At 46.6% G+C, this 14353-nt stretch overlaps 1 non-coding gene across 1 annotated transcript; it reads left to right on the forward strand.

Moving 5' to 3' along the window:
- The first annotated feature begins 13221 nt into the window (after positions 1–13221).
- Positions 13222–13293, forward strand: TRNAA-AGC (transfer RNA alanine (anticodon AGC)). The gene has a single exon. It is a non-coding gene; the product is annotated as a tRNA-Ala (tRNA).
- Positions 13294–14353: the final 1060 nt, after the last annotated feature.

Here is a 14353-nt window from a genome sequence, read left to right on the forward strand (position 1 = left end):
GGCAAGAACACTGGAGTGGGGTGCCATGAAAGTGAAAAGCAAATGCATGAAAGTGAAAAGCAAAAGTGAAGTCCCTCAGTTGTGTCTGACTCCTAGCGACCCCATGGACTGCAGCCTTCCAGGCTCCTCCATCCATGGGATTTTCCAGGCAAGAGTACTGGAGTGGGGTGCCATTGCCTTCTCCAAATGTATCTATAGTCATGGCTAAAATAAAAAACACCCGAAGTCACCTAACCCTGGAAAGGGCGTAGAGAAACCCCTTCACTCGTATAGTGTTGCCAGGAAGGGAGAGTGCACAGCCACACTGGAAAGAGCATGAAAACTCCTTACAAAACTAAACATGTGACCACCACACAACCTAGAAATCACACTCGTGGCCATTTATGCCTGAGAAGTGAAAGGTGTGTGCACACCTGTACCTAAATGTTCATAGCACCTTTAGTTACAATAGGCAAAGGCTGGAGACAGCCAAGATGGTGTCTTTTGATGGGTGAATGATTAAACACACTTTGTACATCCCTACCTTGTATATTATGACCAACCTAGATAGCATATTAAAAAGCAGAGACATTACTTTGCCAACAAAGGTCCATCTAGTCAAGGCTACGGTTTTTCCTGTGGTCATGTATGGATGTGAGAGTTGGACTGTGAAGAAGGCTGAGCGCCGAAGAATTGATGCTTTTGAACTATGGTGTTGGAGAAGACTCTTGAGAGTCCCTTGGACTGCAAGGAGACCCAACCAGTCCATTCTAAAGGAGCTCAGTCCTGGGTGTTCATTGGAAGGACTGATGCTGAAGCTGAAACTCCAATACTTTGGCCACCTGATGCGAAGAGTTGACTCATTGGAAAAGACTCTGATGCTGGGAGGGATTGGGGGCAGGGAGAGAAGGGGACGACAGATGATGAGATGGCTGGATGGCATCACCGACTCCATGGACATGAGTTTGAGTGAACTCCGGGAGTTGGTGATGGACAGGGAGGCCTGGTGTGCTGTGATTCATGGGGTCGCAAAGAGTCAGACACAACTGAGTGACTGAACTGAACTGAACCTTGTGTATTAGGCAAGGTTTTCCAGAGAAATGGAACCAATATTTGTGTATCCATGTATCAACAGACGGAGAAGGCAATGGCACCCCACTCCAGTACTCTTGCCTGGAAAATCCCATGGATGGAAGGGCCTGGTGGGCTGCAGTCCATGGGGTCGCTAGGAGTCGGACACGACTGAGAGACTTCACTTTATTTTTTCATTTTCATGCATTGGAGAAGGAAATGGCAACCCACTCCAGTGTTCTTGCCTAGAGAATCCCAGGGACGAGGGAGCCTGTTGGGCTGCTGTCTATGGGGTTGCACAGAGTTGGACATGACTGAAGTGACTTAGCTTAGCAGCAGTATCAACAGAAGAGAACAAGAATTGAAATTGATCACTATCTTCCAGGAAATCCTTAGGTCGCAGGGTCTTTGAACCTTGCTATTGGCATAGGATGACTCATCTACGGAAGATGGGTGTGGCTCACGGCCCCTCTGGAGGCAGGCAGGCCCCCCTGGCAGCTGCAAGATGCTCCCCTCCTCCCTGACCTTCGGCCTGCATTGCCACACAGAGGTTCAGAGTGCTAGGCTGGCTTGCGACTTTTTCTCTCATGACCTGAAGCTCTGCAGATCAAGTCACCAAACTAGGGTTTGGCAAAGTTAGACTTTTCCTTTCAGGGAAGGAGCCAGGATGCCACATTTAGTGATTTGTGAATGCAGTCTCCGTCCTACAGATGCTGGTGAATATGTCTATAGCGCAGCAGCTGAGATGGTGCCTGGGGTGTGTACGAGGCCGCAGAAGCCACGAGGCCTGTTGCTGAAGACAGTCGAGTGACAGATGACTGGGAGAACATGCATGCGGCTCCTTGCTGAAGCCTGCCTCACTCCAGGCAGATGTTCTTAACTGCCTCAAATCCTGAAGTCTTCCAAAGGGGCAGACAGGAAAGTCAGGTGATTTCCTACCACAGAAATGAGGTGAAATGTATTTTCTGGTCAGACACAGTTGAGATCATTTGACATGGAGCCCAGAATAGCAGGTTTGTGGGACTCAGAAGCATTCTTTATCCCAGTGATCTCATTCTATATCCATGGGTACTGATGCGTGAATAAAGAGGAGCTGAATGTTCAAGGTTCAGGATCAAATGCCTATTTCCTGGCCCAAGCAAGAATAAAGCTCATAATGATTGCAATAGCCTTAAACAAATAGTTTCAAGCTCTTAGCCTTTTCAGCAAAGTAATAACCACCATCTGTTTATCCATGCATTCAAAAGCATTTATTGAACATCTACTATAAACTGAATATCACACAAGTCACCAGGGATTCAAAGATGAAAAGCAGAATTCTGCCCTTAAGAGGAAACAGAGAAATACGGAAAATAAAATGGAATAATAAGGGTGGGATAGTGGAAGGTCCCCAGCCCTGGGCAAAACTGGCCCTCAGGTGACCTCAGGGACCCCACGGTGAGCAGCACCGCGTGGTATGGCTAGCTTGACTCAGGGTGAGTCCCTCCTGATAGCCACTGCCAACATCCATGGCAATGAGCTTGGCTGCTTTGGACATTTGAAATCAATAGGAAGCCTGAAGTCTTAAAAGGGGACCTGGGGTATAGTCACTTGGTTATCCCAGTGTAGTTTTTTAGAGCCAGGACGTAACTAGGAGCTGAACTCATAAAACACAGCAATTAATGATTTCGATATGGTTGATGTATCTATCTCTGGTTTTCCTTTGATAAGACAGCCGAGTTCCAACAGGAATAAATGCTTATAGAGGAACAGTGAATCATGCTCCTTCTGAACTGGTATGCCCTTGATTCCCTGGTAGCTCTGACGGTAAAGCGTCTGCCTGCAGTGCGGGAGACCCGGGTTCATTCCCTGGGTCGGGAAGATCCCCTGGAGAAGGAAATGGCAATCCACTCCAGTACTCTTGTCTAGAAAATTCCATGGATGGAGGAGCCTGGTGGGCTACAGTCCATGGGGTCGCAAAGAGTCAGACACGACTGAGCAACTTCACTTTCACTGTCCTGGGCATGAGCTTTGGAGAGGAAGGGCTGCTAGGCTGTGATAGAATCCTGAGTATGGCTCAGACAGGACACAGCTTTCTCCAGAGTCTAGGGCCACTTAATTGAGCCTGCTGGGGAGTTTGCCAGACCCAGTCTCACATAAGTCCAGGGCTGGTCCAGGAAATGTCATAATTCTGGGTGTCATCAACTGTCTAAGGAGGCTTGACCAGACTCTTGGTTCTGAGCATTCTACAGCCAGCCTTTCATGAACTGGCACACCCATCAATACCCACAGAAGTCTAACAGGGCACATGGTGGCCAGTCTGAATGCTCTGTTCCAACGGATCCGAGGCCTGCATGGAGCACCAAGGTCAGATATTTGGGGCTAACCAGACATAGGGTTTGCTCTGGAGGACACTGGTGTAATCAGTACAGGGGGGCAGTGGGGCCAAGAAAGACACCATCAGGAAAGGAGGCGTGGTGAGGAACTTTCCAGAGTGACACATATCAGAGCCTCCATCCAGGTGTGCCTCACCAGTCCAGGGGTGCTAAGCCCACACTTGGTGATGCACGTGGGGCTGGAGAGATGCATTGCATTAGAACGAAAGCTGCCTTTGGGGCTTTCTGAATAGTCCAACCCAAACCCTGTTTACAGCATTCATCAGGGAGCAAGTTACCTGCAGATCAGAACCCCAGAGTGGTCCAGAGACCACGAACTCAGCTCACTGACTTATTTCACGAGTGAGGAGACTGAGCAGAGGGTTGTGTGAGGCAGGCTAGAACCCAAGTCAGATCCCAGTCTGAGCAGTTGCATGCCAGTGATCTGCATGTGTGCATGCGCGGGTACACACACACACACACACACACACACCCCGAGTGATGCCCCCCTTGGGGCAGTCCACACTGAGAGCACGCTAGAGTTACAGTCCACGGGTGCATATCAAAAGAGCTCCTACAAGCCTCTGCCAAGCTGTGCAGGCATCTGGAAAGAATTTCAGTCTGGGCTAAAAAACCGTGTTTAGAACGACATTTTCCTGTAATATCCCCCTTTCTACATAGGCACATCATGGCTGTCCTGAGTCTGATTTCAAGGTCTAAAATTTGTTCGAATTCACACTGATTTGGGAAGAAAGGGGAGGCAATCTGTGGTGGGAGGGAACAAAGGGTGGGAGGTACAGCCTGTCCCCAGAAACCGCCGCAATAGCAGACACAGTGGGTGCACTCCAGCCTTCTCAGAAGGGCACAGGGCTTGGCAAGGATCCTGAAGGCAGCATATGTGTTAGCCCAGCCCCTGCCAAACTTCCTGCTATTTATGTGTAAACACGGGAGCTGAGTTGTCCCTCGCTCCTTCACTGAAGGGAGGATACCCCATGTTTCCTTTTCCCATTCTATGCAGAAGCAGAGGGAGGGAATCAGAGAAGCTTACATCCCTATGGGATGGATGCTAGTGAAAGAAGGGTCTCTGGAAGAAGGACCAGAAATTCATGTGAGGTTCAGAAGACAAAGCTAAGACTGTTCTTCCTTTTCTTAATGAGTTGCCTCTCCTTTCGTAGAGCTCATCAGGATAGGAAACAGGGACTCACTTCTTTCTTTCTGACCTCGGGAAGAGAGGAGCTGCTCAGAGTCCCCTCTCCTCCTGCAGATCAGCACCATCAGGCACTCCTTCTGACAGAGCTGCAGGTGAGGACAACTCAGCACGAGTCACGTTCTGAGAGAAAACAAGCCATTCTCGCCATCAACCCACTCTTTGTGCTGCTTGGACCTAGTTTAGAGCTCACAGCTCCTCCTAGTGAAAGTCTGCAAATTCATTGTTCTTGCTGGTGCCATTCAGTGATGGGAAGCTCCTCAGGTCCATTGGGCTCTAGAGGATACTGAAAAACTGCAGTTCAGTATCTCAAATGGCAGCTCCCAACTTGTCTCTATGTGGCTCCTGGAAGGGCATTGGCCGCAGGGAGAAAATATCACGATTGGACTGTCATAAATACACAGAGCCCCTAGAGGATGTTAAACTGTGTTTTCTTTATCAGGTCACAGAGAGCTACTCAATGGTGGGCAGGAGAGATGCCTTCTCTTTACCCTTCACCCCTAGTGCTGTCCAGGTGGCGCTAGTGGTAAAGAATCTGTCTGCCAATGCAGGAGACACAAGGGACTGGATTCGATCCCTGGGTCCGGAAGGTCCCCTGGAGAAGGGCATGGCAATTCACTCCAGTGTTCTTGCTTGGAAAATTTCATGGACAGAGGAGCCCGGTGGGCTACAGTTCATGGGGTCTCAAGAGTCGGACATGACTGAGCATACACCCATACACTGCACCCCTAATTCTTCCATCACAAACTCCAGAATATTTGTGCTCACCTGCCTCCCACTAAGATTGGATAATCTGTTTTTTTCCAGTGTTTTCCTTGGGGAAACTGGTGGGGGGCGGGGGGAAGTTTGGTCTTCCAGCTCTTTTAGAGTAAATACTCTATAAAGTAAGGGACCTTGCTTTTGACAATACGGAAAGTTTCTTCCAACCTACCTCAGGGCATTCATTGCTATTTCTGTGTCTCTCTCCCTGCCTTTCTCCCCATGAAGGGCTGAGCAGAAGAGGAAAACCTCACACTGTTCATTAAAATAGATTTGAACCTGAGCTTCACCACCTGCTAGGTCTGTGACTTTGGGAAAACTGATCATCTTCTCTGCTTGTCCATTTCAGTTCAGTTCAGTTCAGTCACTCAGTCGTGTCAGACTCTTTGCGACCCCATGAATCACAGCACGCCAGGCCTCCCTGTCATCACCAACTCTTGGAGTTCACTCAAATTCATGTCCATCGAGTTGGTGATGCCATCCAGCCATCTCATCTTCTGTTGTCCCCTTCACCTCCTGCCCCCAATCCCTCCCAGCATCAGGGTCTTTTCCAATGAGTCAACTCTTTGCATGAGGTGGCCAAAGTATTGGAGTTTCAGCTTTAGCATCAGTCCTTCCAAAGAAATCCCAAGGCTGATCTCCTTCAGAATGGACTGGTTGGATCTCCTTGCAGTCCAAGGGACTCTCAAGAGTCTTCTCCAACACCACAGTTCAAAAACATCAATTCTTCAGCACTCAGCTTTCTTCACAGTCCAACTCTCACATCCATACATGACCACAGGAAAAACCATAGCCTTGACTAGATGGACCTTTGTGGGCAAAGTAATGCTATCTAGGTTGGTCATAACTTTCCTTCCAAGGAGTAAGCGTCTTTTAATTTCATGGCTGCAGTCACCATCTGCAGTGATTTTGGAGCCCCAAAAATAAAGTCTGGCACTGTTTCCGATGTTTCCCCATCTATTTCCCATGAAGTAATGGGACCCGATGCCATGATCTTAGTTTTCTGAATGTTGAGCTTTAAGCCAACTTTTTCACTGTCCTCTTTCACTTTCATTCAGAGGCTTTTTAGTTCCTCTTCACTTTCTGCCATAAGGGTGGTGTCATCTGCATATCCGAGGTTATTGATATTTCTTCTGGCAATCTTGATTCCAGCTTGTGCTTCATCCAGCCCAGCGTTTCTCATGATGTACCCTGCATATAAGTTAAATAAGCAGGGTGACAGTATACAGCCTTGACATGCTCTTTTTCCTATTTGGAACCAGTCTGTTGTTCCATGTCCAGTTCTAACTGTTGCTTCCTGACCTGTTTGTTTACTCATCTCTAGAATAGAGTTGTTAATATCTACCCTGTGGAGGTTTCTGAGAATTGGATTGAATAGGTAACGAGAACATTCCAGGCTTCACCACCTTTGTGTGCAAACTGGGTCATGTTCGCCTTGAGAGATGTGAGGCAGCCCCTGCTCCTGTAGGACTTCAGCTCCCTGAGGTTCCTCCCTTGGTTATCCTTCAAGTGGAGCCAGGGCTGAGGGTGCTTATCTCTGCCCAGCAGACCTCACCTCCAGCCTCTGTAAAGTTGTGCAATTCCTCAGCTCCCTCAGCACCTCCAGCAGACCCTGGCCTTCTCTACTTCCATTCCTAATAGTCTCTGCAGCAATTTGACACATTTTTTTTAGCTCTTGACAAAATCATGCTCAAGATTTCTGTAATAGAGGGGATCTCCTTTGCAATGAGTGACTCTGACCCTGTATGTTCCTTTTCTCAGTACCTACCACCCTCCATGGTCCTCCACAGCATTCGCTGTCCACCCACCATCCATCCGCCTGACTCCCTGTATCATGGACCATAGGCATCCTGAAGTCTTAGATCAGTGCTGCCTGCAAAGCCACCATCAAAGTTCACACATGCCCTGCTAAGTCCATTCTTGTACATATCGGTTCTTTTAGCGTGAAGTGAACTTCAGGCCATTGTCCCTTCCTACAGTCTCCCTAGTCTCAGTCCTCAAACCAAAAATGTTTAAAAAAAAAAAACTAAGAACGCTATCTGGAAAAAACTGAAAAAGACTTTCAGATTTTAACTGGCATTTTCTCCCAAATCCTATCAGCTCTACATCCACTAAAAGAAAACAAAATATACAATGATAACAACTAAAAGGTAAACAAAGCCAAGACCTAGCAACTCAGTCTGGGCACCTGCTCCCTACACGCTGCGTGCTGTGCTGTGCTGAGCTGCTCGGTCGTGCCACACTCTTTGTGACCCCATGGACGTAGCCCGCCAGGTTCCTCTGTCCATGGGGATTATCCAGGCAAAAATACTGGAGTGGGTTGCCATGCCCTCCTCCAGGGGATCTTCCCGACCCAGGGATCAATTTGCATTGCAGGTGGATTCTTTACTGTCTGAGCCCCAGGGAAACCCCTTGCTTCATATATAAGGGAGTAATCAATATTTGCAAATACAATCCGTTCTTAATTGACTGGGCAAGGGGCTGATTGCCCATTTTAAAAATGATAATAGGACATTATAGAAAAATAACATTTTTCTGGAACTACTGAACTTCTCTGAAACTTCTGGAACTACACAAGTGGCAGCGTTCTGTGTGTCTTCTGTTCCGTTAGAATCTCACGGGGATGAGGCCGGACTGGGGGAACGCTGGAAATGTTAAATAATTAGCAAAAAAACAAGATGCTTTTATCTTGATAAGATACCTGGACTCGGTCCAGACTGAGTGGTCCCTTCTGCACTTGGCAAGGTCCATGCAATACAGAAAAGGGGAACAAAGCAGCCACAGTTAAAAAGGAAAAGCATCAGTTTTCTTGTGTTGCATCCTCTTCAACAGCAACATAACGTTTAAGCCTTTTGGCAGAAAAGGAGTGAACGAGGAGGGGAGAACTCGAAAAATCCTGTTCACCAGACCATCTGCAGGGCTTTTAGAGTGAGGAGAGCAGGCTGCCGAGTGCCAAACTCATGTTATGTGTGTTTCACTTTAACATTTGAAAAATAAAGGGCTTAGCTGAACACCAGAAAACAATAACAGATTGTTTTAATTGAGACTGACCTTTTGCCCATTTTTCATCTGCAACATGTCATTTTTGTGGGTTTGAATTGTTGTGCTTGTTATTTTTCTTACAGTTGAAAATAGCATCTGGAGAACAATCATTAAGTTATAAATACTTAACGGAGAATTAGTATTAATTTGAGTCATGCTTGGACCAGCTTTATGTTATCTCCAGTAACGATAATTGTTTCCCCCGGTTAATTGATGGTGGGTAAAGACAGGCACTTGATGCACCATTGCTGAAGAATGAACAACGACCAGAAAATCCTCCAGAATCCCGCTCCCACTCCTAATTCATATCAGCCTGGAAGACAGCATCGTCACCCGTACCCATTTTCTTTTCCTTTCCCCTGAGCACCCTTGAACTTCACCCAAATTGTTTTGGCTCTTGTAAGCTGACATGGGAAAGGTCTCACATGGATGTCACATTGCCATGACAAGACCTCCAGGGAGATAGCGCATCATTCAGAACATAGCAGCTTTGAAGTGAACAGGGCAACGTCCTCGGGGGAACAGAAAATGTGTAGAAGACCATCCCTAAAAAGAAAGTGATTCATGGAGTCACCAGGAAATAAGTGATTTTAACCACCTGCATGAGAGATTGCTCTATGGGAAGATTACTAAATGTCGTAGTGAGAATAGACACTGGTGTCCACAAAGTGTTTTCAAGGAAAGTAAGAGATTATCATGATGAATGTGTACTTTACGAGTCATGGTTTAAAAATCTTTTCATAGCTAATATCTCATTTGATCCTTGTAACACCCTGAGAGACAAGCAGTACTAGTTCCCTTTTTAACACAGAAGGCAAAGATCAGAGGAAAATCCTGAGTTTCTTCATCAGGCATGCTTCAACTTGCATCCAGAGTTTGTCCTTTAGTTTCTTAGCCTTTCTAAATCTTTCCAATCACTGACTATAAAATGAGTTTCAATCTTATACTGCTGTGAAATACATAAAGCAATTAAAACAGTGCTCAGAACCTAATAGACATACACAATGGTAGTTATTATTATAATAAATTTGAGAAAACTGAAGTCTAGAGGGATAATTTAACTTGGTCTAGAGTACATGAATATAAATAGCCAGTGCCGATTGGTGTTTCTATTGAGACTAAAACCCCAAACCTTCCCAATATGGCAGTTACGAACCTCAAACATTATATTATGAAGAGGTAGTGAACTTAAGTATGTCTTGGTAATTTATCCCAGGATAGTAGAAGTAAGAAAAGATGTAAGTGTAGGTACTGGTTATTCACCGTGGAACTATTTGTCTCAGGAGAAGACTAAAATGGACACGCGTGGCTGTCTGTGAGGAGCTTTGGGCTCGCCCATGCAGCAGGGCGACTGAGCGAGCAGCCGTGGGGGACAGCTCCACGTGCTGCGTCGTGTTCTGGGCATCATCTGCTCTGAAGTGATCAAAGCTAGACGGGCAAGAAAGAGCATATATTATGCTGCTACTTATTTATGAATAAAGGGAATGTTTATATATGTAAGTATTAACCATATTTAAAAGGTGTAAGAAACTTCCTCTTGTGGAAAGAGAGTTAAGTGCTTTAACCATATTATTCCTGCTAAGTACAACTGGAAACGTCAGACTTTACACAGAAAACAAATGTTAGGTGGACTATAAAATAGAGAGTAGGAAGACCACCTAAGAAACCTCAGAGCCAAGGACCACACTGTGGTGAGTTCTTCAGGTTTTCCAAACATGGGGCTGAAGAAGCCAGTTACCTAGAAGTACCAATGGTCACAGATGAAACACACGCCAGCAAAAGCCAGCTCTCCTCAGCCAGAGGACCATGAAAGCAGCAACCTCCCAAGACAGGATGGTAACTCTGCTCCAGTCAAAGAAACCAGTGATGCTGCCCACACGCACACCAGTGGTAAACCCTAGGGCACAATCCAGTGACCTAGCTTTTCCTTTCTGCAGCATCTCTGGAGGCCTTGCGTTGAAGATGGCAACGTCATGAGATGGACTGCTTCTGGCTTCTGAGCCATCACATACAGAGGAGCTACCTGAAATCAGGAAATCAGCCCAGGATATCAGAAAAAGACAAAGGTTTATATTTATTTGTATTTCAAGGCTGGATCTCCCTGTTCTCTTATCTCTCTTTGCTTCCTTCTCAATGGACAAACTCATTGGTTTTTCCATGAAAAACAACCTCACTTCTGCTCCTTTGCTCATGTCTCTCCCTCTGGTCTGCTCTTTCTTGATGAAGAGAGGGGACTCAAACTGTCCCATTGCTTCCTGTCAAAACCCTGCTTGTCTTTGTTACAGTATCTATATTTTCACATTTTTCCAGTATTAAAGCACATTACTATTTATTTTTAATGCTTATACGACAAATAGTTACAATGGAAACAGCCGAAGCGGGAGGCAAAATAAGAACAGGAGAAAAGGATTCTGCTACTAAGTCACTTCAGTTGTGTCTGACTCTGTGCGACCCCATAGATGGCAGCCCACCAGGCTCCTCCGTCCCTGGGATTCTCCAGGCAAGAACACTGGAGTGGGTTGCCATTTCCTTCTCCAATGCATGAGAGTGAAAAGTGAACGTGAAGTCGCTCAGTCATGTCTGAACTTCAGCGACCCCATGGGCTGCAGCCCACCAGGCTCCTCCGTCCATGGGATTCTCCAGGCGAGAGCACTGGAGTGGGGCGCCATTGCTGTCGTTCAAATATCAGTTTACAGTCTTTCTTCTTAATAGACTATTGCCTCAATAACACCAGCGAAACGCACCTTCTGAGGTTCAGGCCCTCGTGAAGTTCCCATCACGTCGTCACACGACTGGGCCTGTAAGTGCTCTGCCCAATAGACTGAAACAGGCGTGATTCTGTCCGGTTCTGGGGATGGCGCTTATTTGGCCTGGTAGCTTTGGTTTGCTCCTCCTTAGAATCCAGCCAGTGTGCCATGAAGCCACCCCAGCGGCCACAGGGAGAACTGAGCAATGATTCTGCGGAATCCAGGAACTGAGCTGACAGCCCTGGATGACCTCCCAGCCACGCTTCCCAGCCTGTCCGTCAATACCACCTGAACAGGAAAACTGCCAGGTCAGCTAATGGAATGGCAAGTGATAATCAAATGGTGTTTCAAGCCACTATGTTGATTTTTTACCCAGAAATAAATATGTGAAATATTCTCTATAAAACCTCTGATTTTTACAACTGACAGTAACCTCTTTCTCCTGTGGCAGGCCATCAAGCACTGCTGGAACTGCTGGTTTACCACTTCCTGCCCTATTGTGGTTATTTGTTTAGATACCTTACTTTGCTCACAAAACATGGGCTTCTTGAAGCAGGACTTGCATCAAATTAGATATGAAAGGCCCTCTAGGATAGGGGTAAGAACACAGGCTTTGAAGTCAGGACAAACTGGGTCAATTTGGGGTTTTACCTTTTATCTTGAGCAACTTCTCTGAACTTCAATTTCTTTATCATAAAATAGGTTAATGCAAGAATGAAATGGGTCAACATAGGTAAAGCCCTTAAGTCAGTGACTGGCACATAATAAACTATAAATATTAGTGTTATCCTACCCTTTTCCGTATCATGCAGCTCAGAACCTTATGTATTGTGAGGACTCAGTAAGTCCTACATGAATAAGGAAAAAAGAGATGTGAAGGTGGCTGTGGCCGACTCAGGATGCCTTTGCATTCTTTGACACGCGTCCTTTCAAGAGGAGGCCCTTTGTACTCTTCCCTAAAATGTGGACTAGCCGGTGTCTATCCTGACTAGCAGAGTATCATGTGGGTGACACATGCCAGTTCCGAGAGCCCTGACTCACGTGACATGGAAGAAATCCACACACTGCTGAGGTAGGGGAGGGACCCAGCTGGACTCACCCTTCCATCTGTCCCCTCCTGGCTATAAGGCATGTGAGTAAAGACATTTGTACTTTTTGGACAGCCCAGCCACCAACTGAGGACCACCAAAGGAACTCACTCCGCACCATGTAAAATGGAATTACCAGCTAAGCTCTGACCAAATTCCTGTCTTGCAACATCATGAGATGTAATAAAATGGTTGTTATCTTAAGTGCAAGTTTGGGGGACATTTGTTACAGAACAGTGGATCTCTACAGTCCACGGGGTCGCGAAGAGTCGGACACAACTGAACGACTTCACTTTCACTTTTCACTTTCATGCATTGGAGAAGGAAATGCAACCCATTCCAGTGTTCTTGCCTGGAGAATCTCAGGGACGGCAGAGCCTGGTGGGCTGCCCTCTATGGGGTCGCACAGAGTCAGACATGACTGAAGCGACTTAGCAGCAGCAGCAGCAGCAGTGGATCTCTTAGGCTTATGGCTTCCTTCTTCAGTACCCCGCCTGGAAAATCCCATGGACGGAGGAGCCTGGTGGGCCGCAGTCCGTGGGGTTGCTAAGAGTCAGACAAAACTGAGCGACTTCACTTTCCCTTTTCACTTTCATGCATTGGAGAAGGAAATGGCAACCCACTCCAGTGTTCTTGTCTGGAGAATCCTGGGGATGGGGGAGCCTGGTGGGCTGCTATCAATGGGGTTGCACAGAGTCTGAAGCGACTTTGCAGCAGCAGCAGCTAGCCCATTCCTGTTTCACATTTAGTGAGCCCTCTTTGCAGGGAAGAAGATTGGCTGTTTTCAGGGCCTTTTGCCTCCTGCCCCCCACCCCCAAGGTGGCTTAGAAACATTTGAAAACTTCTGGCTTCTATCAAGTGACCCTATGAGAGCCTTTCCCTACCCACACCATCCTGTGTGGAACATTCTCTAATCTAGTCTTCTCCAGTTCAGTTCCATCCACCTTTGATGGTTCTCAGACTTCTTAGGTCAGGGGGGTATAGCTCAGTGGCAGAGCACATGCTTAGCGTGCATGAGGCCCCAGGTTCAATCTCTGGCATCTCCACTTGGGAAACTCTCTTTATGGGCTTCCCTAATAGCTCAGTTGGTAAAGAATCAGCCTGCAATGCAGGAGACCCCAGTTCAATTCCTGGGTCCAGAAGATCTGCTGGAGAAGGGATAGGCTGTCTAATCCAGTATTCTTGGGCTTCCCTTGTGGCTCAGCTGGTAAAGGATCTGCCTGCAATGTGGGTGACCTGGGTTTGATCCCTGGTTTGGGAAGATCCCCTGGACAAGGGAAAGGTTATCCACTCCAGTATTTTGGCCTGGAGAATTCCATGGACTATATAGTCCATTGGGTCTCAAAGAGTTGGACATGACTGAGCAACGTTCATTTCACTTCACCCTTACTCTCAGGATTACTTTATATGCTTAAAGATTCTTGAGGAGCCAAAGAACTTTTGTTTATGTGGGTTATATTGATCAACATTTACCATATTAGCAGCTGAAATTGAGAAATTTTAAAAATATTGATTCATTTTAAATAAAAAAACCCATTACTTTGTTAACATTAATAAATAATAGATATTTATTAAAAAATTTTTTTTTTGAAAACATACTTAGAAAACTGTTTTAGACATTGTTTTATATTTATAAACTGGTTGGGAAGATGGCTGGATTCTCGTATCTGCACTGGGTCTCTTGTAGCATCATCTCTTGTTGTGGAGACTCTGAAAAACTCTATTGTACCCTCCTGAGGGGATGAAAGTGAAAAAGGGAAAAGAAGTGAGCCCTCTAAATGACACTGTGACTAGCCCATCCTTGGGCCACTTCAGAAAATCCCTGCTGCTGGAGTCCAGAAAGTTTTCTCTCCAAGTAAGCCTGAGGGCATCTCCACCCATAGCCATCGTGACCTGTAGGACAAGAAGCCATTGGTCCTCAGGGCTTGGCCACGTCTGCAACCCTCGTCTGCTCCCTCTGGCTTCACCAGATCATGCTGATTGTGCTGTGGCCTTTCAAGAACGCTCTGCCCAGAAGTCAGCTGTGTTCTCACTCAGTCACCTTGCTACCTGAAGGACCAGACTTGGGGAGGGAAGGACAAAGGGCTTGAGGACCCCCAGTAACAG

Source organism: Bubalus kerabau, chromosome 1, assembly GCF_029407905.1.
Source record: "Bubalus kerabau isolate K-KA32 ecotype Philippines breed swamp buffalo chromosome 1, PCC_UOA_SB_1v2, whole genome shotgun sequence".
Taxonomy (NCBI): Eukaryota; Metazoa; Chordata; class Mammalia; order Artiodactyla; family Bovidae; genus Bubalus; species Bubalus kerabau.